We start from the raw sequence: 23,302 nt of genomic DNA, 5'->3' as shown, positions 1-23,302 counted from the left end.
TAAAATCAGCCCCCTTTGGCTCTGTTTCAGACATGTATCTCTTCATTCTGTCTGCTAGCTATGATCTTGTGATTAGCAAAGTTATTGAAATGTCGAAAAATCCTGCTTCCCAGAAGATGAGAATCACAAATGAACCCAAGGAGGTCCTGAAGTTGTTTGGGAATGAGTCATACATTCAGATTGCTGACATTTTAGCACATAACGTTACAGTCCTTGGTTCTGGAATGTTAGCAGGTTTATATTCACAAGAACATTCCTTCTAGTCTCTCAACAGTGTGTATTATATTGTCCTGTAATTTCTGATCGCAACAGGTAAGGTAAGTTCTTGTTTGTAATGTGACTATGTTGAAAGGCTTTTTTTCATTCAGGTTATTGGTTGTAGCCGTGTCGGTCTAAGGACATATGTAGACAAGGATCTTTGGGTAAATATTATTAGACCAACTAAAAAGTTGGAAAATTGTTCTTTGCAAGCTTTTGGACACAATCACCTGTTCTTCAGGCAGATATCTCATCTATATCTCATATATCTCATTTACCCAAAGAACCTTGTCTGCCTTTTTTCATTCAGCACATCTGCCTATGTATGTGATGAGGCCTAGAGCCACACCATCAGCCATCCTAGCAGAAAGTGCTTTGGGTAGCATAGTTGCACCAGTTTCCCCTAACAGTATAAGTTCTATCAACAAAAAGACTTTTTTGCCAGTATAACTGCATCTACACTAGAGGTTTATTTGTTTTTATAGATATCACAGATGTAGGTTTATGCCAGTTTGTCAGGCTACATTAATATTACAGAGACCTCTTGATGTTGGTGGGTCTCTGTAGCCATAAGAGTCTGCCTACATAAGCTATTTTTGGGGGCAAATAGCTTTAATATGTAGGTACTTTGTTTTCCTCAAACTACTCATTAATGCAGAGAATTAAACCAGACTGTTCCCCTTACTTGAGTACTTATTGGGTTATTGATGTTTTATCATGGTGGTAGATCAGTGTCTAGTTTGGACAGAAGATCAGGTGAACTCATTGCCATTTGTGACCTTAGGCAAGCATATAGGATAAATAATTACCGAACTGCCTAAGATTTGTGAGAATACGAATGAAATGTTGCTGCCTAGGACTTGACATTCTCAACTGAGCACAACTGCTTCAAATGGTTATGATACAAAGAAACAGCTGTATTGTCTTTAAGTTCCTAGACATGTGTTTTTTCAGCCTGTTCTAATGTAATAGAGCTTTGTAAACCTTTCTTTTTTATTCCTAGTTTCAGCCACTTTCTCCAAGCGTTCTGGGCTTGTTTCTTTTAGAAGGTCTTTGCTTTAGAAGGACTTTTACCTCATGCCGTTGTTCATTTTTTCATTTTTTTTAAGTTTCTAGCTTCTAAATTGTTCAAAGCATGTGATTGTATGTATTATTGCTATATAGGGCACTTCTGATCATATTTCTATGTGACTGAGCATTCAATAAGTAATGCCAGGAAGTTGATTAGCTTTCAAATAGAAATATTTTCTGCTAATCTATCTTGTACTTTAGTTCTCAGTATATAAGACTTTTGTTCCTTTTTATGACATCTTACATTCTTAGGTCATTGCTAGTTTAAAACCTGGGTGATTTTAAACAGGTCCGCAAGACTCTTTATGAAATAAAGCCAGGGATTCAGCTATGTAGCACTGCTCTTTTCTCTGCATCATTTCAGATGGTATGATTTTTAGCACAAGATTTGTGTTCTCCTTTATTTTTGTCCAGCCCCAGGCATATTTTGAGTATGTCTGGAATGCTACTGTTACTGATACTGAAGCAGACCTACAACATTTTTTCTCAAAGAGTGCCTGTGTAAAAATCGCAACTGATTTGGGTCAACCAGTTTATGAAACTTCTGTCCCAAACCCCTTCCTGATTTAAGTTAAATCACAGTCCTCCCACATGCTTTTCAGCCCTGGGCTGGGCTTTGCTGTCTGCTCCAGCAGAGAAGGGCTAGGGAGGGGTGAAGGAGAGGAGGAAGGGACTGCTCCCTCCCCCCCGCCCCCCATGCTAACCCTGGCTGAGTTCTGGGGACAGGGAGGAGGGTTAAACCCACCTTTCCCCAAGTACAGAGCTGCCCTGCTGCTAAACATACTGAAACTTACTGTTGGCTGCAACTGTGGACTACAAATCCTAGAGGTACCTGGAAGCAGGAAGAAGAAGTGATGAGCAGAGTCCTGCTGATGTGATTCTGGATGGCAAATCCCAAAGTCCTCAGGGACAGCAGGAAGAGGAAACAAATACACATCCCATGCTGGCTATGTGCCAGAGAGCTGTGCTCTAGTGCCCCTCAGCTTCTGGCCTGAACCACTGCAGGCATGTGGCTGCATTGCCTGAATCAAAAGTAAATGCATGTTCAGTTGTTTCTCAGTTTAATTTCTGCATCTTAGACTAACCTGCAAAGACTAAATTAATTCAGCCTGGACTTTTTGACTGTCTGTATTTAGCCTAGATGGCAATTACTAACTGTTGTTGGCTTCCACTTTAAAGAAGTCTGAACAGCCTCTTTGATGCTGTCCTGGAGAAATTATATGGAAGGCTCCAGCTCATATGTTTTTCCTGGATGGAGGGAGAAGGTTTTTGGGGTGATTTCTCCAAATTCTGGATGCATGGAACTAAGGCCAGTGATCTGACCTACTCTTCCTTACCACTTGGTGCTTCTGAACAAGCCACTGAACAAAAGTTTAAGGTAGTTATCAGGTTCTGTCATCTTTTACTTTTACCTGATTTATTGTGGCTTCTGACATCATTATTATAAGATAATGTGTATTTTAATATCTCTGTTTTAGTTTTGTTCTCAAATTGTTGCAGTCATATCTTCCAGGCTGTTTCATGTATTTTAGAAAAAAATTCTTCTCAAACTCATTATTTAGATGTAGACTATTCTTAGGTTTCCCTTTTTGTCTCCTGCTTCCTTTTTATATGTGATCTGGTAAGGATACAACATGTCATCTGGATGTCTGTTATAAAAGGATGCAATATGTTTGTCCAAAGACACCAGAAATAAATTACTCCAGCCACGAGGCTGGGAAAGAATGCTGCCAGACTAGCAAGCATGGAATATATTATAACCATAAAGTAAAACTATGCATTCACTACTATTGGCAGATTGAACAGAAAATAACTTCAGATTCACATGTGCACATTCCACACATTTCTGTATTTCACATCTCATCCCCCCCACTTTTGAAATGACACAGTGACATAATGCACAGACTGCAAGCCTCTTGTGTGGCATGAGTGTTCTTTCTGGGTGACATCAGTTACCTGGTTGGCATCATTGAGAACATACTGCACCAGTTACTATATTATTTTAATGTTTAAGGGAATTTTTATGCGTTTCCAGCGTGGCACCGGGCACTTTAATTATAAAACCGAATAACTTCAATAAAAAAATCAGGTGATTTATTGGTAAAATTTGGTAAAAACTTGGTGAAAACCTTTGGTAAAATTTCATTGAAATTTGGTGAAAATGCAGAACTGGCTGCATTTCTCAACTACAGCCTGCCATTCCTTAATTCCTTGGTAATCCTGTGCCAATACTCTTTGCCTTGTGTGTAGCTGCTGAGGGGCCTCTGTTCCCCTTGTCATGGCCTAACTTATCTGGTGATTTCTAACATGTTGCTGCAAGTCTGATTTTAATAAGTCCAGCCATGGCCTGAGACTGGCCCATAAACAGCATTGCTGGCATCTCATTTTTTGTAACATGTACTGCATTCCAGTATGCTAGCAAAAAGCAGACCATTCTCTGCTGTTCTGACTTCCTCCTCTTTCGTCAGGGAGAGCAAGGCATTTTTAAAAGACTGTGCAAATCGTTCAGTCAGCCCATTTGTGCCTGGGTGGTACATTGCAGAGGTGATATGCCAGGTGTTATTTTTCTTCATGAAGCTTTGAAACTCATCTGAACTATGTTGTGGACTATATTTCAGTTACAACTTGTTCTGGCAATCCTGTTTTTGCAAACAGACTTCTCAGTGTTTCTATGGTCTGTGCTGCTCTAAGGGCTTCCTCTGTTAAGAACTTCCTTTGTATGGCTTTACAATGTCACCCATGCACAAATCTGTCTCTGAGCCCTAGTTAAGTCTACCCTTAAAATTGCCGTGTTCTGACCATTTCTGTCACGTTGTCACAAAAGAGGAAATTACCTTCAAGTTGATTTTTTTTATGGAACCTGTACTTTTCTGCAATAATCAATGGCTTGGGTGCCAGATGGTCTTGGACAGTTTTCATTAAGGCTGTTTAATGAAAAAACCCTTCCCCACCCCTCCATCCCCAACCCCCCAGCACTTTAGTTTAAACTCAGTGAGCCCCTGCACTGAGCCTAGGCTATGCAGTTGGACCTGGCTTACCCAGTGTCTGTATAGATCGGGCACTTCAGTGAGGCCTTTTTGGCACTTCTATCTAATAGCCAATTGAATCAGCTTTAGATAAAAGTGCCAAAAAGCTCCGCTGAAGCACCCATTCTATACAGACATTGCAAAGGTAGGTGAAACTAATGTGTTGCTGCTTCTGGTAAAGTGCAGTTTTGTTTTGTTTTGTTTTTTACATCTGTCATCAGCCTCATTCTTTAAAACTGTACTTGCTCATATTTCTGGGGTGAGCAGACTGATGTGTGAATTTTCCAACCATCAAACTCAGTAATGCAGTTACATATTTCTGGGAGGGTGGAATCTCATTTACTTCAAAATACAGCTTCAGCTGCTCTGTGTATGTAGGCCAGGGTGCTATCATAAGCTCCAAGGATAGGTACAGACATACAAAAAGCACAAGCCTCAATCGATTCAATCTTTGCAGGTTAGTGTAACCTGTGTAGATTGAACTGATTTGCAAGTGAATAGACATTCACTTTTCATTCTGGAAATGCAGCCACATGCCTGCAGTGGTTCAGGCCAGAAGCCAGGGGGCATTAGAGCGAGACCTTGCCTGGAAGGAAACTGAGCTGGGGGTGTGCGGCCAAGCCCCGGCAGACCTGAGTATGATTGGGGAGGGGTTTAAACCCCCACCCTGGCCTTCAGGGACCCTAGCCAGGGTGTGCCTGGAGGGGAGACAGAAGGGGGAAGCCAGTCCCTGCTAGGGGTCTACTGCCCCCCCAAACCTGCTCACTCACTCACTGTTCCTGTGACAGGAGCGGGGGCATGGCCAGACCCTGGTAGCCTGATGGGAAGTGGAAGTTTAATCCCCACATTGCAGGGTGGGGTGGTGTAGATCAGAGCAGGAAGTAATAAAACACACGACTAAACAGTGAGGTTTAATACACCTTCACTGGGTTCAAAAGGATGTAAGTTCTTCAAAATAGGTTTAAAAAGGACCCAGTCCTCAAATCTCTTAGAGAGAGAAGGAAGGCACTGGTCTGTTCTTATCTGTCTTCATTTAACTGCTAGAATTCCATAATCCACAACATGCCTTCACCCACATGTTATATCCTAGTGGTTTCCTACTGTTTAAATTTAGGCCCAGTTTCTTCAACTACTTATGTATATAGTTAACTGTGTGCATATGTGTAGTCCTGTAGCTTCAAAGGATCTATTTGCATGCAATACTTAAGTAGATGAGTTAACCTTTGCAGAATTAACTTGGAGATGCTTTTAATCAACAATACAGACTTTCCTTCAACCTTGTATATTCAGGGTTTGGGGTACATTGGAATCTACTGACATCTCTATATGGAACATGTAAGTATTTCTTATGGGAATTAGAGCCTTATTCTTGATTATCTTTAGAGGCAACCCCCACTTAATGATGTTTTGCTTAGCACTGTTTCACTACAGCACTCATTTTATATTGATACCTGATTCCACTTAGTGCAAGTTTCATTATAATGCTCACAGGAAGCATGCAGCTGGCACTGAAACTGACACTAATCCTGGCAGTCCTGATTCTGGTGATTTTGGTGGCTTTAGAAAGTAATTTCGGTGGCTTTAGAAGGTGAAAAGTGGAAGCTGGTTTTGCTTAACACTTGGTTTCACTTAATGCTCATTTTTTCAGGAGCCAATTAAGAGCACTAAGCAGGGGTTGCCTGTATTTCTTCTCTTTAAACTGATGTCATTTCAGACAAAGTACTTTCTGTCATGATTTCAGACTTCTAAGTGTTGGCCAAGGTACTTCCTTCCCTTTCTCTCAAGAACAAAATAGAAATAAAATGGATACTCAACAACTACTAGCTCCCTAAACTTACTTTCACAAAGAAGTATCACCATAAAGAAATTCTGATCACGTTTTCTGCAGAGATAAGAAGACACTAGGTGTATTCATATCTGGCCCTGGGACAATCCACCAGGGACCCAGGAAGACTTTTATGGATCCCCTGCCTTGCATACAGCAAAAGTCTGTCAAATCTAGGTTTGTTTTGGATGCACACTGCAGGTTTAACAAATCAACATTTTCCAATGAAATTTAGTTGCACTGGAAAACTTCGAAACAGATTGAGCAGAACTGCAAAAATAGCAACTGCTGCAGCAGCAAGATGTTAAGTCCATGTTTTTGCAGCCATATCACAAAAATCTTACATAGAGCAAGTTTTCATTATGTGGTAATAAGAATGCTTGACACTTGTATAAATTACAATTAATTGCCCCCTTGCTGCTGCAATATGACTCCTAATTTTTCTAGTGGCGACATAACTCCTGAAAGCAAAAGAAACTTAGTGGAAAAGCTGCAGAAAACCCCTGTTGGATGAGTCCCCGCAAACTTCTGTAGGATATCAGAGCATTAAAGATAGGGTGACCATATTCTGGTTAAAGAAATCCAGGATGGGGTAAGGGAATCTGGGACGGGGGCACTGCCATCACGTATGTGCATATACCCCTCTCCCCCAGCTGATGGCAGGGCAGGACAGTGCAGAGACCCATGGCCAAGCACCATCCTGCATGCTCAGGGGTTGTACCCAGCTGGGAGCAGCTCTTCCCCCCTTGCCACTAGCATCCCACTGGGCCTTGGCAGTGCCCACAGCAGCAGGGCACAAGGCTGCTGGCAGCCACCCTGGCTCACCTCACACAGGGCTCACCCAGTGCCCCGGCCCGCCCAGGCAGGAGGAACAGTACCCAGCCTGCCCTTCACCCTCAGTCACTGCTAAGCAGAAGCTGAGCTGGGTACTGTGGGTGGCAGCAGCCTCTGCCTGCAGCAGCTGAATCTGAGACTTTTGCTTTAATTTACACCAGCTGGCCAGAATCCGGGACTGTCCCAGCCAACCTGGGACACATGGTTACCCTAATTAAAGATGCAGATAGGAAGAAATATGGGAGTGGTATGAACCTTTAAGACATTAAAAACAGATTCACCTCCAAAAGATCGTTAGGAAATAAAGGTATTCTCAGGCTTAATCATATGCCACATCAGTGCCTGCAAATACATTTGCAGGCAAGTAGATATGGTATCTTTTATTAGACCAACTGAGTAGTTGGAAAAAAGGTTCTTGGAAAGCTTTCGGGTACAGTCATCCTTCTTCAGGCATAGGGATAGAGATAGATCGCACTTTTGAAAGAGCCGTCCAGATACCACGTTAAGATTTGCTGCAGTACAAAAAGAAAATCCCCACAAATGGCACACCATTAATTATGACATATCACCCTTCCCTGGAACCTACACGGAAAATCCTGAGAAACAATTACAACCCATGCTAGAAGAAGACCCCTCTCTTAAAGACATCTTCCTAGAACCACTCGTCCTAGACTTTAAACAAGCACTGAATCTCACTAAGCTCCTCACCAGAAGCAAACTCCCTATGACCTAAACCACACCTACTGGATCCAGACCATGCCAGGGGAAGAAATGCAAAACCTGCCAACACATCACCACCCCCACAATAACTGCATCCCATGACAACCATCACCATTCCTGGATCTTAGAGCTGCACCTCCACAAATGTTATATCTCTCATTCAGTCCATCAAATGCCCTGATGGAAAATATGAAGGAGAAAACAAACAACAACTGTGCACCAGAATGAATGCACACCAAAGATCTATCAAAGACAAGAATACCCAACTACTTGTGGGGGTACACTTCTCACAGGACAATCACACCCCCTCTGATCTCTCAGTTATAATCCTCAAAGGGAATTTACAAAACACCTTCCGTAGATGAGGCCATGAACTTCACTTCATAAATCTACTGGATACTAAAAATCATGGACTCAATATAAACATTGGTTTTATGATGCATTACAACCTGCTTGACATGATTCACCAGGTACCTGCCTGACCCCACTTCTTACATTCTTAATTTCCCCCACTTTTTCTCCCTTCCCCTCCCCTACTTTTCTGCCCCTTGTCTCCCTGATTTCCTATCATTTCCTTCTTCAGTGAGAGCTTCTTTCTTACCTCGTGTTATTACTGCTGTAGTGTTTCCCTTTGGCTCTTTCCCCCCTGGTTCTTCCCCCTCCCCTTCCCTACTTTACGTTTTGTTGTTCCTTTTTTAAATCTATTTGTATTTTCACTACATCGTCTCACACTTCTAGCTTCTCCCATTCCTGTTTTCCTGATCTCCAACTATTTCCCTTTTCACTGACAGCCTCATTTCTACCTTGTATTCTATCACTGCGATGTCTCCCTTTAGCCTTTTCCCCCCTGCTTTCTTCCCTCTCCCCTCTCTGCTTTACCTTTTGACTTTCTAATTTCTACCTATTTACATTCTCACTGACATCCTGCCATACTTTTAGCTTCTCTCATTTCTTGGAGTCTCAGAACAGCAGACTCCCTATGCCGGAAGAAGGGTGACTGAGCCTGAAAGCTTGCCAAGAATTTTTTTCCAGCTACTCAGTTGGTCTAATAAAAGATATCACATCTACTCAAACCTGGCCTGCCTATGTCCTTAGACCAACACAGCTACAACCAAAAACCCACCTAGAAATACATTTTACAGCTGCAATAAGGGTACTGAGGGAATTGGCGAAGGTCATAGCAGGGACCCTGGAACAGCTCTATGAGCGCTCGTGGTGCTCTGGCCAGGTCCCACAGGACTGGAAAAGGGCCAATGTGGTCCCCATTTACAAGAGGGGAGAAAGAAGGACCTGGGTAGCTATAGGCAAGTTAGTCTCACCTCGGTCCTTGGGAAGACCTTTAAGAAAATTAACAAGGAGCACATCTGCGGGGGCCCAGCATGGGAGGTAATGCTCAGGGGCAACCAACACAGGTTCATAGCAGGCAGATCCTGCCTGACTAACTTTGCTTCCTTTTACAACCAGATCACAAAGTCCTTGGATGGGGGGTGTTGAGGTGGACATCATCTACCTGGACTTCAAGAAGGCCTTTGACACTGTTTCCCACCCCATGCTCATAAAAAAAAACTAGGCAACTGCAGCATTGATGCCTACACAGTCAGATGAGTGGCAAATTGGCTTGATGGTTGCACCCAGAGAGTGGAGGTGGACAGGTCATTTCTGACCTGGAGGGATGTGGGCAGTGGAGTCCCCCAGGGCTTGGTCCTCGGGGCTGTGCTATTCAACATAGAATCATAGAAGTAGGGTCGGAAGGGACCTTGTAGATCTTCAAGCCCGACCCCCTGCCTGGGTGGGAGAAAAGACCAGACTCAAATGAGTCCAGCCAGGTAGTCATCAAGCCTCTTCTTAAAGATCCCCAGGGTAGCAGCCATCACCACTTCCCTAGGAAGCTGGTTCCAGCTCCTTGCTGCCCTAACTGTGAAGTAGTTCTTGCGGATGTCTAATCTAAATCTACTCTCTAATAATTTGTGTCCATTGTTCCTTGTCATGCCAGGGGGTGCTAGGGGAAACAGTGTCTCCCCTAAACCCTTCTGGTCCCCGCTAGTGAGTTTATAGACAGTCACCAGGTCCCCCCTCAGCCTTCTCTTGTGAAGGCTGAACAGGTTTAGGTCCCGCAGTCTTTCAATGTAGGGTCTGCCCTGTACCCCCCGGATCATGCGGGTGGCACTTCTCTGGACCCTTTCAGTGTTGTCCATATCCCTCCTGAAGTGGGGCACACAGAACTGGACGCAGTACTCCAGCTGTGGCCTGACCAGCATCGCATAGAGGGGGAGGATCACCTCCCTGGCTCTACTTGAGATGCACCTGTGGATGCACAACAAGGTCCAGTTAGCCCTGCCAACCGTGACCTCACATTGTTGGCCCATGTTCATCTTGGAGTCAGTAATCACGGAGCCCAACTCACTGCTGCCTCCCGCTGCAGCAGCGCAGCCCAAACTGCAGCAGCCCTGTGGGGCATGGGTCAGTGACTGCTGCCTCCAGTCTCCTGTGAGGGCTGTTGTTTGCAGGTAGAACGCAGCTGGAGCATGGCTGCCCACCCCACTCCCTCTTCTGGCAGCAGAGGTGAAGCACCTGTCACCCGCTGCCTGCTTGCAGCAGTGTTGGGCGCTTGGGGTGGACTGCTGCAGACCAGTGACTGCTCATGCCTGTGGGCTGTGGCAGTCTATTGCCTCACCGTAGTGCTACCTGTGCCCCTGGCCCACAGCTGCCTGCCCCTTTAACTTAAAGTTAAAGCAACTCTTCAGGTTGATTTAATTAAGGAAACGGTGCTGCCAGAGGATCAAGAACAGAATATATTGTAAACATAAAGTAAAATTATGCATTTATTGCTGTTAACAGATTCAACGGAAGAAAACTTTAGATTCACACGTGCAATCAACACATTCACATAGCTCACACTCCCCATTTGCTCTTTGTTTTCTGTGTAGAAGGCTCATGCTTTCTTAAATAACTTCAATCTTTGACTGACAATCAGGCATTTTCCCTGATGAGCTTTTTCAGTGCTACAGAGAGCTCGCGTTCTTGGGTTCAAGTATTCAGGCTTTGTCTCTTTAAAGACAAACTTCCAGTGTTTTAGTTGCTTCAGTAACAAAACATTTTTTAGCTCATTTGTGATTCGTTCTTCATACCAATTTGGTTCTAGTTCATCTGGAGTTTTTATTTTACACAATCTGTTTTGAAAGGTGAAGTACATGTGTTGGTTAGCCTTTGGCTCTTAGAACATTCTCTTAGTGGGGCTTTTGGTTTCTCATTTACTTTAGCTGGTATAATGCTGCTTGTTAATTTACAGTTTATGTTACTTTGCTGTTAGTGCACTTGACATGTGATTTGTTCTCAGGCTTATTGCTACTTTGCTTAAACAGTGTTATTCTGTCACCTTTTGCCATTACTTCGATTCACTTAAGAAGAGAAAAAAATAGGGGAAGTCTCCAGTGACTGGCATTTTCAGAGAACTGGTTTCCTATAGTAATGATAAAGTAGAGCAGTCAGTGCAATGGATGTAGTTGCCTGATGCTCACTCAGTTGCTGCTGCTTTTTCATGGACCATACCAAGTAATGCAACTGGGTTCAGAATGTATGCTTTGAGATACCTCTCTCTTCATTAGAATTGTGTTCAAATCTCAGTTGATTAATATTTGGTGCTAGTCTAGATGCCCTGGGAGTATTATAAATGTGAGCATTTTACTCTTCCACCTTCTTATATGTAGTATCTAAGTCTTTAAAACGTATCTTAGAGTTGAAGGAGAGTAGTTCTTAAAAGACATTTACTTTTCATGTGTCTGAATTATTGAAAATCCATGCTGCAGTCAGTATTAGGGCATAAATAAAGAAGTCTCCCTCCTCATTTTACAGCAGATGGTTGGTTGTAATTACAAGTTAAGGTTCTGATTGTAAAATTGACAACAGCTGAATAAAGTTGAAGATAAATTGCTATGATTCTAATTCCAAGGAAAGCTAAACTCAGCTTTGAAGTTGGAGTTTGGAAAGGAAGTCTGTATTTTTTGACAGGGTTACAACATGCTTGCCTTGTGGATGTGTTGCTCCCCCATTAAACTCTGGCAGAATGTGGGTTATCAGCAACTGGAACACTGCTAATCAGATGTTGCTTTTGTTATGTGTGTATATACTGCCATTATAAATCACTCTTGGATATCCATTTAAGTGGTTGATGATCCTAACTTTTGTTTTATGACCTTTGTTCTGGCAGGTTATTAACTGTTTATAGGTTTGATGAAACTGCTGTTGCAGGTGTTCTAACAGAAAAGAGACAATTTCACTTAATTAATCTGTGAAGCAGTGGACGTTTGGCAAAAAGCCCAGCCTGCACTTTTTTTGGTGTTTACTGAAGCATTCTCTTTTTGTCTCAGTCTCTGTCACATATTGATGTGATACAATAAATGTTTCCCTTTGGACTGCAGCCGACATGAGTTTGTCACTCGGTGGAGCAACTTCTGTTTATTTTGGATAAGCAATAATTTGATTCAGTTCTGTTACTTCCAAAATGGTATAATTTAAAAATATTTCTAGTGAAACTTCATTATCGTTGCCTTTTTATCCTTCCCTTCTGTAAAGTGTTCCATGTTTACAGTAGATAATATCACACCTTTATCTCTCACTTCCATTGCAAGACCTAGAAATAATGGAATGTGTCAAGGATAGAACAACTCACCTTATCTGACGGTTATATTCCATCTCGTTTTATGAGCTTCAGTTTGGTTTTCTGTCAGCAGGTTTACCCATGTTTACCATTGCAAATAATCCTTGAAACATGCTTGCTTTACATTGTCAGTGTGCTGTATTGCATAGCATGCAGGACATCTATAAATCCTTCTATTGTGAGGGTAAAAAGAAGAGATAGGATAAAAGTTCAAAAACATATAACCCTGGAAGTTAGATTTGGCAGCACTGACCCCATGTACATAAAAGAACAGTAGGGGTTTGCAAAACAGGCCGTATTCAATTTAGATTTGGATTCAGCCCAAATCGTTGATTTGGATCACTGTCCCCGATTTGATTTGGCCATATCCAAATCTGAAGATTCAATGCTGATTCAGAGAATCAGCGATTCGGCCATAGACACAGCTTTAAATGTTTTTTCTACATACCTTGAGGTACCAGGTGCGGCTCATGAACTCTGTGATGCTGGGGTGGATGGAGTGTCCCACAGGAATGCAGGGGCCCCCTGCATGCTTGCCGGTGAACCTGGAAGTAGACCAGAAGTACTTCCACTTCTGGGTCTGCCAGAGAGGGCACTGGCGGGCCCCCACACACCTCCCTGGCTTGGCATTCAGCTGTAGGGGGACCCCAGGTGCCCCCACAGACCCAGGAGGCACCACTTGCTGAGCTGGGAGGGAGTGGGGGGAGCCACCCCCACGTGCTCTCCACCAGGTCTGGAAGTGGACCGGAAGTGCTTCTGGTCCACTTCTGGGTCTGCTGTCAAGCATGCTGGGGACCCTTCGCCTGCCCTGCTCCTGTGGGATGCTCCATCTGCCCCGGCATTGCAGCATTCATGAGCCATCTACTACCTTGAGGTATGTAGAAAAAGCATTTAAAGCTGTGTCTCTGTCTGAATCTCAAAATCTTTCCAATTCAATTCGGAGAGATTAAAGGGTCTCCTGATTCGATTCAGATTTGGAGATTCGGCCATCGAATCGGGCGAAATCTCTGCTGAATTGAGTCAGGGATCGAAGCTTTGCACAGCCCTAAAGGACAGTGGTTAACTCTGTCAAGGGACAGAAGTTGCACATAAAGCAGTTTAAGTGATCAGAAACTGCTTTTTAAACCTGTAACAGAAGTTCAGTGCACATAAACCAGTTTCAAAATAAACCTGGTTGAATGCAGTATCAGACTTAACTCATTTGGGTCAAACCAGTTTATGAAACCCCTTCCTGGTTCAAGTTAAGTCGCATTCCCCCAGCATCCTAGAATGCTTTCCAGCCCTGGGCCGGCTGTCTTGTCTGCTCCAGCAGAGAAGGGTTGGGGTGGGGGAAGGGACAGGGACTGCCCCCTCCCCCATTCCTGCAAACCCTGGTAGGGGCCGGGGGAGGGGGGTGTTTAAACTTCCCTTCCTCTGAGTACAGAGATGCCCTGCTCTGCTAAATACTTACTGCTGTCTACAACTGTGGACTTCAAATCCCAGAAGCACCTGGAAGCAGGAAGAGGAAGTGATGAGCAATTCTGCAGAGTCCCTCTGCTTTGATTCTGAACTGCAAATCCCAAAGGCCTCGGGGCAGCAGGAAGAGGTCACAAACACACAGCTCATGGCTGCGTGCCAGAGAGCTGTGCTTTAGGTCCCGCCAGTTTTGGCTTAAGCCACTGCTGGCATGTGGCTGCATTTCCTGAAACAAAAGCAAGTATCTGTCCAGTTATTTCTCAGTTTGATCTCTGAATCTTAGACTAGTTTAGAAAGACTGAATTAATTCAGCTTCAGACTTTTTGACCATCTGTACTTAGCCTCTACGAAGAGGTTTCTATAATATATTGAGCAGTAGAGGCTGGATTACCTGATATATTAACTGTATTTGTTGCTCTGATGCTAGAGCAGTAGTTTGCAACCTTTTTCAGACTCGACACCCTTCCTACATGACAAGGATACCTGTCCAGGATGTCAGGATTCCCCACGCCCCTTCTCCCCTACCAGGACTCTTTGCTGTAGTGGGGGAAGCCATGTGCTACCCCTGTCCACCACAGAAACCCATCACTGCAGCACTGTATCAAACTGTACATCTGAGGGGTGGGAGCTGCCCCCTCCATCTACTGTTATCAGCATATATGTGTCCTGCCTCCCCACGCTGAGCCCTCAATATGTTCCCTACACCACTACACTGCTCACTAGGCTTAAGGCACCCTTATGAAAATACCAGCTCCTAGTTTTCACTCATTTTTTGACCATAGGAAAAATACTAGAACAGTTATTCTGTTGCAAAGAACTCAGAAAGACCAAAACAGGTCAGAATGTTTTTAACATGATGGATTCCTATTTGAAATGTCTGGGTTCAACTTGTGAATAATATTTGCACACCTAACAGCATTAACATGTGGTGGCTCATGGCACCTTTTAAAGAATCTTTAGACATCCCAACATGCTACAGCATTCTGGTTGAGAATCACTGTGCTAGAGAGCTTAAACTGAAAGATTTTTTTTTCTGTGTTGATGCTGGGTTATATGCAGAGTATTTGCAAGAACTAAAAACTGATGCTAGACAATTTCATAGTAGAAACAGGATACAGTATTTTAACTGTCAGTTATTAAACCCTGAGAAACTTTCCCTGGGGAAGTAATGAATTCTTTGCCACTGGAAGGCCCTACATTGAAATTGGATGGCTTTTCTAAAAGATATATTCTAGCTGATTCATAAGCTGTGAATTTGCTCCAGAAATCACTTGGCAATATTTTGTTTTGTTGTTAAGGGGTCAGACTGCAAGATCATAATTATCCTTTCTGATCTTAAAAATATATGACTCTGCCATGGGACTTATATCTGTTTACCATTTCAACAACCTGTGGCTTCTATCCTGGACAACCTCTTTTTTAGATGCTATAAATAATATAGACTCAGTTACTATGTAAGCAACTTTTTTCTGCAAAGATTGTGTTTAATTTTTTTAACTGCCCAGGAACTTATATGAATGATTCATAAGTCTTTTTAAGACTGGAAGACTAAATCTGAAAAATATTTTTATCCCAATCCTTATACTGTTCCAGGTGTTACTATAGAAGTAGTTGTAGATCAGTATTTGCATGCCACCCCTAACACAAAACTCCAACTTTTCTGTGTACCAAATTAGAATGCTCATACAGTTGAATGTTTTTATTGTACTTTAATATATGACGTGCAGTGCATTTTCTTTCTATCTTTGTTATGGCAATAATTTTGATATTTATAATTGGTTAACAATACAGAAGCCTAGTGAAAATCTTATTTAAGGGTAAAAAAACCCCAAACAAACCAGATGTCAGACAAAAAGTAAAACAGAGGCATAAAAGAGTACGGTAAAGCTCTTTCAGGTGCTTGCTCTAATAAATTTTTTCCTTGCACATTTCACATTAGATTCATAGTCACGCAGTTATGATAATGAAAATCTGGGCACGTAGTCCACAGTGTGTCTGTGTTCTCAGGTTGGAGCTTAAATGCCACAGCCTTTTGGCACATAAAGAAATACATTATGCTTAACTCAGAGCTCTAATAATGAGTTGATTCAATCACTTTGCTGAAAATTTGAACTTGCCATCCAAAAGACTGTTGCAGAGCTAAGGAAGATGTCATCAGGATGACTTTATGTGAATATGTACAGGCAAAGTACTTACTTAAGGAATTTGAGCCAAACAGTTCTGCAGGCAAACCCTAAAGCAAATGACAATGCATATTTATGAAAATAGCTGTCTTCAATGTATTCATTTAAGCCCTTTTCAAGTGGTTTTGACCTAATTGCGTTCCATTATCCAAGAATGGTATTGCTGTTCTACAGTCCTATTTTTAAGATACTCATTGTCATGAACTAAATTAAAATTCATAGAATCATAGAACCAGAAGGGACCTGTATGATCATCAAGTCCAGTCCTTTGCCATGGGCAGGAAGTATTGGGCTCAGATAAGCTCGGCAAGGTGCCTGTCCAGCCTCATCTGAACACCTCCAAGGAGGGCGACTGTACCACCTCTGCTGGAAGCATATTCTAGATTCTGCTGACCCTTACATATAAGATGTTTTTACTTGTATCCAATCTGAATTTACTGTCTGGTAGTTTATGCCTATTGGTTGTCATCCTCTCTTGAGGTGCCCTCCTGAATAGTTGCTCTACTAGATCTTGATGCTCCCCCCTGAGGTACTTGTAGGCAGCTATCAAATCACCTCTCAGCCTTCTCTTTCTCTGGCTGAACAGGCCCAGTTCCGATAGTCTCTCCTCATAAGGCCTGACCTCCATGCCCTTAATCAAACAGGTGACTCTTCTTTGTACCCTCTCAAGCTTGTGTGTGTCCTTCTTGCAGTGTGGCCATCCCTTTGATCACCACTCTCTGGGATCGGCCCCTGAGCCAGTTGTCCACCCACCTCACTGTAGACTGGTCCAGCCCAGTACTCTCCAGTTTGTTAGAGAGAATCCCATGGGAGACAGAGTCAAAGGCTTTACTGAAGGCTTAAGTAGATGTCTCCCCTCTCTTATTTACCCTAAAAAAATCCATGCAGTTGTTAAAGGGGGGTGTGTGTGTGTGTGTGTGTGTGTGTAAAGAAGGACTCCCTTATACCTGTGCATTTTGGCCTTGTCCAGGAAAACAGTAATGCCTTTTAGCTTCTTTCTGTGGAACAGACAGTGTTGAGAACCAAACACAGTGGTATGAATATATTTTATTCATGGAGAGAACAAGGCAAATAAGTGACCCAGACTGACCAAACTGTGGAATTCTCAGTATCCTGGGTATCTTTCAAATTTTTATTTACGTGGAATCGCTGATAGGATATATGGAGGCTAAGTACAGACAGTCAGAAAGCCCAAGATTGAATTGATTCAGTCTTTGCAGGTTAGTTTAAGCTGTGTAGATTGAACTGATAAGCAAGTGAACAGATATCCACTTTGATTCCAGAAATGCAGACCTATGCCTGCAGTGGCTGAGGCCAGAAGGTGGGGGGCACTAGAGCAAGCCTCCCTGCTTGGCTGGAGCAGACAGCTTGGGCCAAGAGTAGTCTACCCACCCTGTGAGCAGGGGTTTCCAGGGGAGGTGCAGAGCATCCTGGGATGCTGGGAAACTCAGAGTTAACATGAATCTGGAGGGAATCTGGGGACAGAATTTCAGTAAACTGATTTAACCTGAATCAGTTAAGTTTGATGCTACATCCATCCAAATTCATCTTAAACTGTTTTCGGCCATTTTGAAAATGGTTTGTGTGCACTGAACTTCTGTTCTGTTACACAACAGGCTGAACCAGGTTCTGATCACTTATACCAGTTTGTGTAGTTTCTGTCCCTAGCCAAAGCGTTAGTGGTAAACTGAGGCTTGTCAAAAGGGTTGCTGGTTTATAATTATATTGATAGTGAAGATGAAGTTTATACTAGTAAAATAACATTCAGCCAGTAAAGTTGACACCAATTTCATGAATGGAATAAGGCATAATGTATTTATATTGGGATTTTTATCTAGCTAGCTAGCTTATCTGTGCCAGTTAGGCTGTTGATTTGTTGTGGGTGATTGTTTTGGGGGTTTTTAAATTTTCCGTTTACATAACTGACCTGGCTACGATAGGAAGAAAAGAAACCAAATATACGAAATTTATGCCTCTTCCTTGAATGGGACGGTGGCATACTTGACAACATATTTGTCCTAAACAGTTCTCACTGCCTAGGTGTTGCCAGGGTACTAGAGGACCATTGCAGGAACGGCACAGCTCTCCAGCACAGTGATTCTCAGCCAGAATGCCATGGCATGTTGGCATGTTTTGAAATACATCACTGGCTACAGCCATATCTGCTCTATCCATTTGCACTCAGTATAAGCCATGCCCTCTTCTTTTCCCAACACAGGGAAGGGACATGATACATAAGGCCTGTGCAGTAAGGCTTATGTCATGTCAGACTCCTCATCCAAATATCAATGAAAAATACACTCACTGTTAGAGATGAGGGCACACTCTTCCTGACTACAACAGACTGAGCTGGTTATGAGTACAGTGCTTCTATTGTTCTGCCTTGTGAGACTTACTAAAAGCTTTGAAACAACACTTGTGTGTAGGTGTCAGTTTTCTAAGCAGTCTTTCTCCACCCCCCTCCCTTCCTTGTAATAAACTTTTTCTTGGCAGTGCCCGTTTAACTTGCGAGTTGTTTATTTTATGATATTTTGTTTAGGCCCCCCAGCTTTCCTTTGGGCTGACTGTTTAATTTTGTGGGTTGGTTTTTTGGGGTTTTTTTGCTGGGTCAGGATCAGTGTGCACACAGTGGGTTAACCTGAAGTGGAGGATTCTTCAGTAAAAGGTTTTTAAATAAAGGCTGGAGCTGGTTTGTTTCCATATGATGTCAGGAATAAAAAGTGAGATGGGTTCTTTGCCCTTGCTTTTCTATGCACCTTTAGAGTATGGGAACTTTTCTTTGCAACCGTGAGTGCTAGAAACTTGACTCTCTCTTGGATTAAAATATGAGATCTTTTTTACTTTAAACCTGGTTCCCAGTTATGTGATCAAGAGCACTTACCAAAATTGGGAGATTTGTGCTAAAATCTTGAGTTGTTAATGCCAGGAACAGCACCATGTAGGAATCCCTCTTAGTGGGGAGGGAGCTTTTGGCTTCTTGCCTTCATGTTGCCAATATAACACTGCATCGTTAGCTTATTAAGTGTCTGGCACATTTTTCCATCCTTTCAGTAAACATGAGTGATGCATAAAGTTGAAGAGATGTGTGAGTATTTGCCTTGGGTGCAAGTGGATTAAGGACTGAGGGAAACTATGAGAAGTTATAAAAGGAGAAGTAGCTTTTTGATATAGCTGGTGGGCTCTGGTCAGTTCTGTGTGTGTGCAACCTTTAGCTTTAGTGGTCACAGATCATTAACTTCCTATGCAGAATTACTTTGAATAGTAGAAGACATTATGGGCAGGCAGGACTTTCTTTCTTGTAACCATCAAAAGAGGCTGAGAAGCTTATGAAGAGCCAGGGGTAGTGGGGAGAGAGTTTCCAGAGGACACATGAAACAGAAGGCAATGCACCATAATCCCATACTAGAAAGGAAGGAAGGTCTAATGGAAAATAGAAACGAAAGCAAGACGGAGTAGAAGCAAGCATAAATGAACTCCAAGCAGGAGGCTAATTAAGAATTTAGAATAAATAGCACAAAACAGTTTTCTCTCTTTAAATTGAAGAGGTGAACTGTACCTCTTGGCCTAATGCAGTGGTTTTTAACCTGTGGTCTGTGGACCCCTGGGAATCTGCAGACTGTCTCTAAGGGGTCTGCAAAAGATGACTATGATCAATCAGAACTATATGAATAGCCGCACTTATAATTCAAAGGGGTCCACAGCTTCATTTGAAATGTTTTAGGAGTCCGCAAGTGAAAAAAAGTTGGAAACCACTGGCCTATCCGATCAGTTTAACTGTCAGTCTAGAAAGTGCCAGGTAAAATGGAATCTGTATTTAACAGTTGCTTTGTCCAGAATAACTTTCAGGTGCTGAAGGGTGGTTACTCAAGGGTAGTTACTGCACCTTGAAGGATTAGGTATTTTAATTTTAACTGAATAAATAACATGAGATGAATCGTATTGAGCAAGATCCAGAGTTGCAATATAAAATTATTGCAATATAAAACGAGTCGCTCGTTTACGATCTCTTCCCATCTCCACCTACTCTCATTCTGTTGTGAAGAGCAACACATCGGTGAGGTCAAATTCCTACGTGCTGCTTAGAAAACAAGTGGAGACTATCTTGCTTAGCTGCAAGTGAATTTGCTACCATGGAATAGCCTCCAAAATTCAAAAAGCAAATTCTTATGATACACTTCATTGAAGGAAGTCACAATGCACAATTGTGACCCAGGGTCTCAAACTCTGTCCCTGATTTACAGTACACAACAGGAAGTGAGGGGAATTCTGCTGATGTACCTGTTTGAAAGGACATTACAGAATCTGTCTGCGGATCTGGCAGAAATGTGCAAACTGGTCTATGAGGTGCAGTACTGAAAGCAGGTTAAGCTTTTGAAAGGTTGGTGTTAAGGGTCTTCATAAATTCAACTGGCCCAGCTCTCAGAAAAAAATGGTGAACCCCAAACCTACGTGTATGTGAGAGGGAGAGGCATGGGGGGGAAGGGAGGGAGAGAGAGAGAAGAGATTAAATGGAAAAAAATGTTTAGAATTAAGATGCATGTCTGGTCCGGAAAGCTGACCCCAAAGATTTTAATAAGAAAGATCTCGGTAGACTGACCAAAGGGCTTGGAAAGAGAGGTCCTTATAAAAAGGATCTCTGCAGACTGACCAAAGGGCTCAACAAGAAGACAGCAATTTCAGTAGATGTATAGACTTAGCCTTTTTTTTTTTTTTTTGGACTTTGTAATGAAGTTGGATATACTATTATTTTCACCTACGAGAAATGTAAATCGGTATATGTTAAGCAAACTTTCTTTTCTACACTTTCTGTCTGCCCCCCCCAAACCTCTCTCTCCCATCCCAGTCTTGATCAGAAACCTGGTCTAAGAAGTCCTGTGCTATTAAGTTGCCATCAATATATCAGACCAAACCAAGTACAGTCAGAAAGGCAAATAGCTGATGGAGGTTGGTGACAAAAGTGTAGATATTTTAAAAGCCATTGCTAAAATAGAAACACTTCGGTTCAGGGTATATTTAATCTATTTTGCAACAGAATAAGAAAGTTTGATTATATAATGGTAATGTTTGCGGTTCATCTTAGAATATCCAGAGGTTGATTTGTTAAAGTATCTGGCATTGCCAGGCATATAATTTATTATTAAAGAAAAGAACAACTTGTTTCTTTTTCATTGTCTCCATAAAATAGGGTAGGGACAAGAGTACTTCAGGACTAGGGATGGACGTTCAAAAAGCCTGAACCTGAATTGTTTCAATCTTTGCAGGTTGGTCTAACCTGGTTAGGCTGAACTGTCTTGTAACTGGACAAACATTCTCTCTGGACTGAGGAAATCGTGCCTGCAGTGGCTCAGGCTAGAAGCTGGGAGGCGCTAGAGTAGCCCTCCCTTCCCTTCCAGAGTACTGAGCTGAGTGGGGTGTGGCCAGGCCCAGCAGGATGCTCTGATTAGGGAGGTCTGCCTGCAGGGTTCCAGACTTTTCCCTGCTGGCTGCTTAAGGGGTGGGAGTGTTGCCAGACCCCAGCCCTCTGCTAGCACTGAGGCAAAGAGCTGGGGGGGGGCGTGCAATGCATGCATCTGCTGATGATAGGAGCTTTTTAATCTCCCTCCCTGCTTCTTTATATTGTCTGCAGCCAGCAAACTTGCAGGGAGATGATAACAGTGTTTATCACCTCATCAACAAAACAATGGCCTCTTTCTATTAGTTCAAGCTCTTTTTAAACAGCTTAACAGCTGAACTGTTGATTAGCTCCAAAAAGCCCTAAGAGGTCATTGTTCTGTCTGCCTGTCCCAGTGAAATTGGAGACACACACACAGACACCTCTTGGCATTAACTAGCATACCACATGCCTAGGGTCCCTGGGGCTGGGGTGTGTGCTATGGGAGATGGGAGGGGTAGCGGGGGGTGGGGATTCCTGCTCGAGCAGCGAGCAGTGAGGGCTGGGTAGAGCAGGGGGAAGCCAGGCAGACCCTGCTGTACCTCCAGTCTCTGCTGGAGCTCCAGCTAGGGAGTGGAGGGGTGGGGCCAGCCCTGCTGTGGAGCAGAAAGCCCTGCTGAGCCCAGAGAGCATGCCAGGATGCTGGGGGAGCAGGGTGTCTCTAGGGGGATGCAAATTGGGATGACCACCCTGGGCCCCGTGGAGCTGGGCGAAGTGGTAGCTCCACATCCAGCCATTTGCTACCCCCCTATCGCCCCCACCACCAATGGTGGTGGCAACTTCTTCGAGTCTGGGATCGGAGCAGGTTTATCTTAAACCAGCAAGGGGTATGGGACAGACATTGCATAAACCAGTTTGAGCCAAATCAGTTAAGTCTGATACTACATCCAACCAGGTTTATCTCAAACCATTTTCAGCCATTTTCAAAATGGTTTGTGCAATGAAACTGAATATCTGTTCAAGCTGAACATCTGTTCTGTTACAGGTTTAAACCAGCTTCTGATCATGTAAACCAGTTTATGTGTAATATCTGTCCCTAACTCAAAAGGGGAAGAGGAGCTCAGAACAGCTTTTATGCAGTTACGGTTCCCTGTACATGATTCTGTGGTAATAAAATTATAGCTAAATTGCCCTAATTTTTAACCTGGATGAAGCAGAATCCCCTTTTGAAGCCTCCACAAATATAAATTGTTCATACCCAGAGATTACATGGGAGCGTTCATATCATCTGTAACATTGTACTTTTCCTTTCTACAATGTCGTATTTTTACTCTCTCCATGGCACATGGGTGGGTGGATTTAATTGTCTCTTGTGTACTGTTCCCATAATTGATGTATGGAAAATAAATGTGTTAATTCATGTTTGGGGACCGTTTAGTGAAACACTGAAGGAAAACTGGACAATTTAGTATCTAACAGGCTCTGAATTGTCCCCAGTGAAATGCTTGTATTTCTGTTTGCATAATATTTCTTACTGGTGTCTTTGCACTATGTCTGTATGGCCTGAATACATCTCAGTGAGGTATTTAACAGCAACAGTAATATTTTTTTTTCTTCTTGTGATATGGGTAATTGAGTAGCAAGTTAGTTCAATCAGTGTTGTTAATTTTATTACCCATTAGAAAGATGAATTAGGTAGTGGTGCAGATCTTAAATGTGAGATACTTTTGGATTTTGATTCTGCCTTTGACCTGGTAGAAATCTATGGTTAGTTAAAGGGGGAAAAGAAACTCAAACCTGTCAGAGTTGAGCATAAAATACTTTTGGAACAAATCACATGAGGGAGGCAGGGGGTTGGACTAGGTGACCTGTTCAGGTCCCTTCCAGCCCTACTTCTCTATG

At 42.9% G+C, this 23,302-nt stretch overlaps 1 protein-coding gene across 7 annotated transcripts in view; it reads left to right on the top strand.

Moving 5' to 3' along the window:
- FARP1 (FERM, ARH/RhoGEF and pleckstrin domain protein 1) overlaps positions 1-23,302 on the top strand; it is a 336,263-nt gene that overhangs the window by 168,609 nt on the left and 144,352 nt on the right. The gene's annotated exons all lie outside the window — the stretch shown is intronic.

This window comes from Crocodylus siamensis, chromosome 1, assembly GCF_052110815.1.
Source record: "Crocodylus siamensis isolate JL-2025a chromosome 1, ASM5211081v1, whole genome shotgun sequence".
Classification (NCBI taxonomy): domain Eukaryota; kingdom Metazoa; phylum Chordata; order Crocodylia; family Crocodylidae; genus Crocodylus; species Crocodylus siamensis.
The sequence above is the reverse complement of the archived record's forward strand: the minus strand, read 5'-3'. Positions and strand labels throughout refer to the sequence as shown.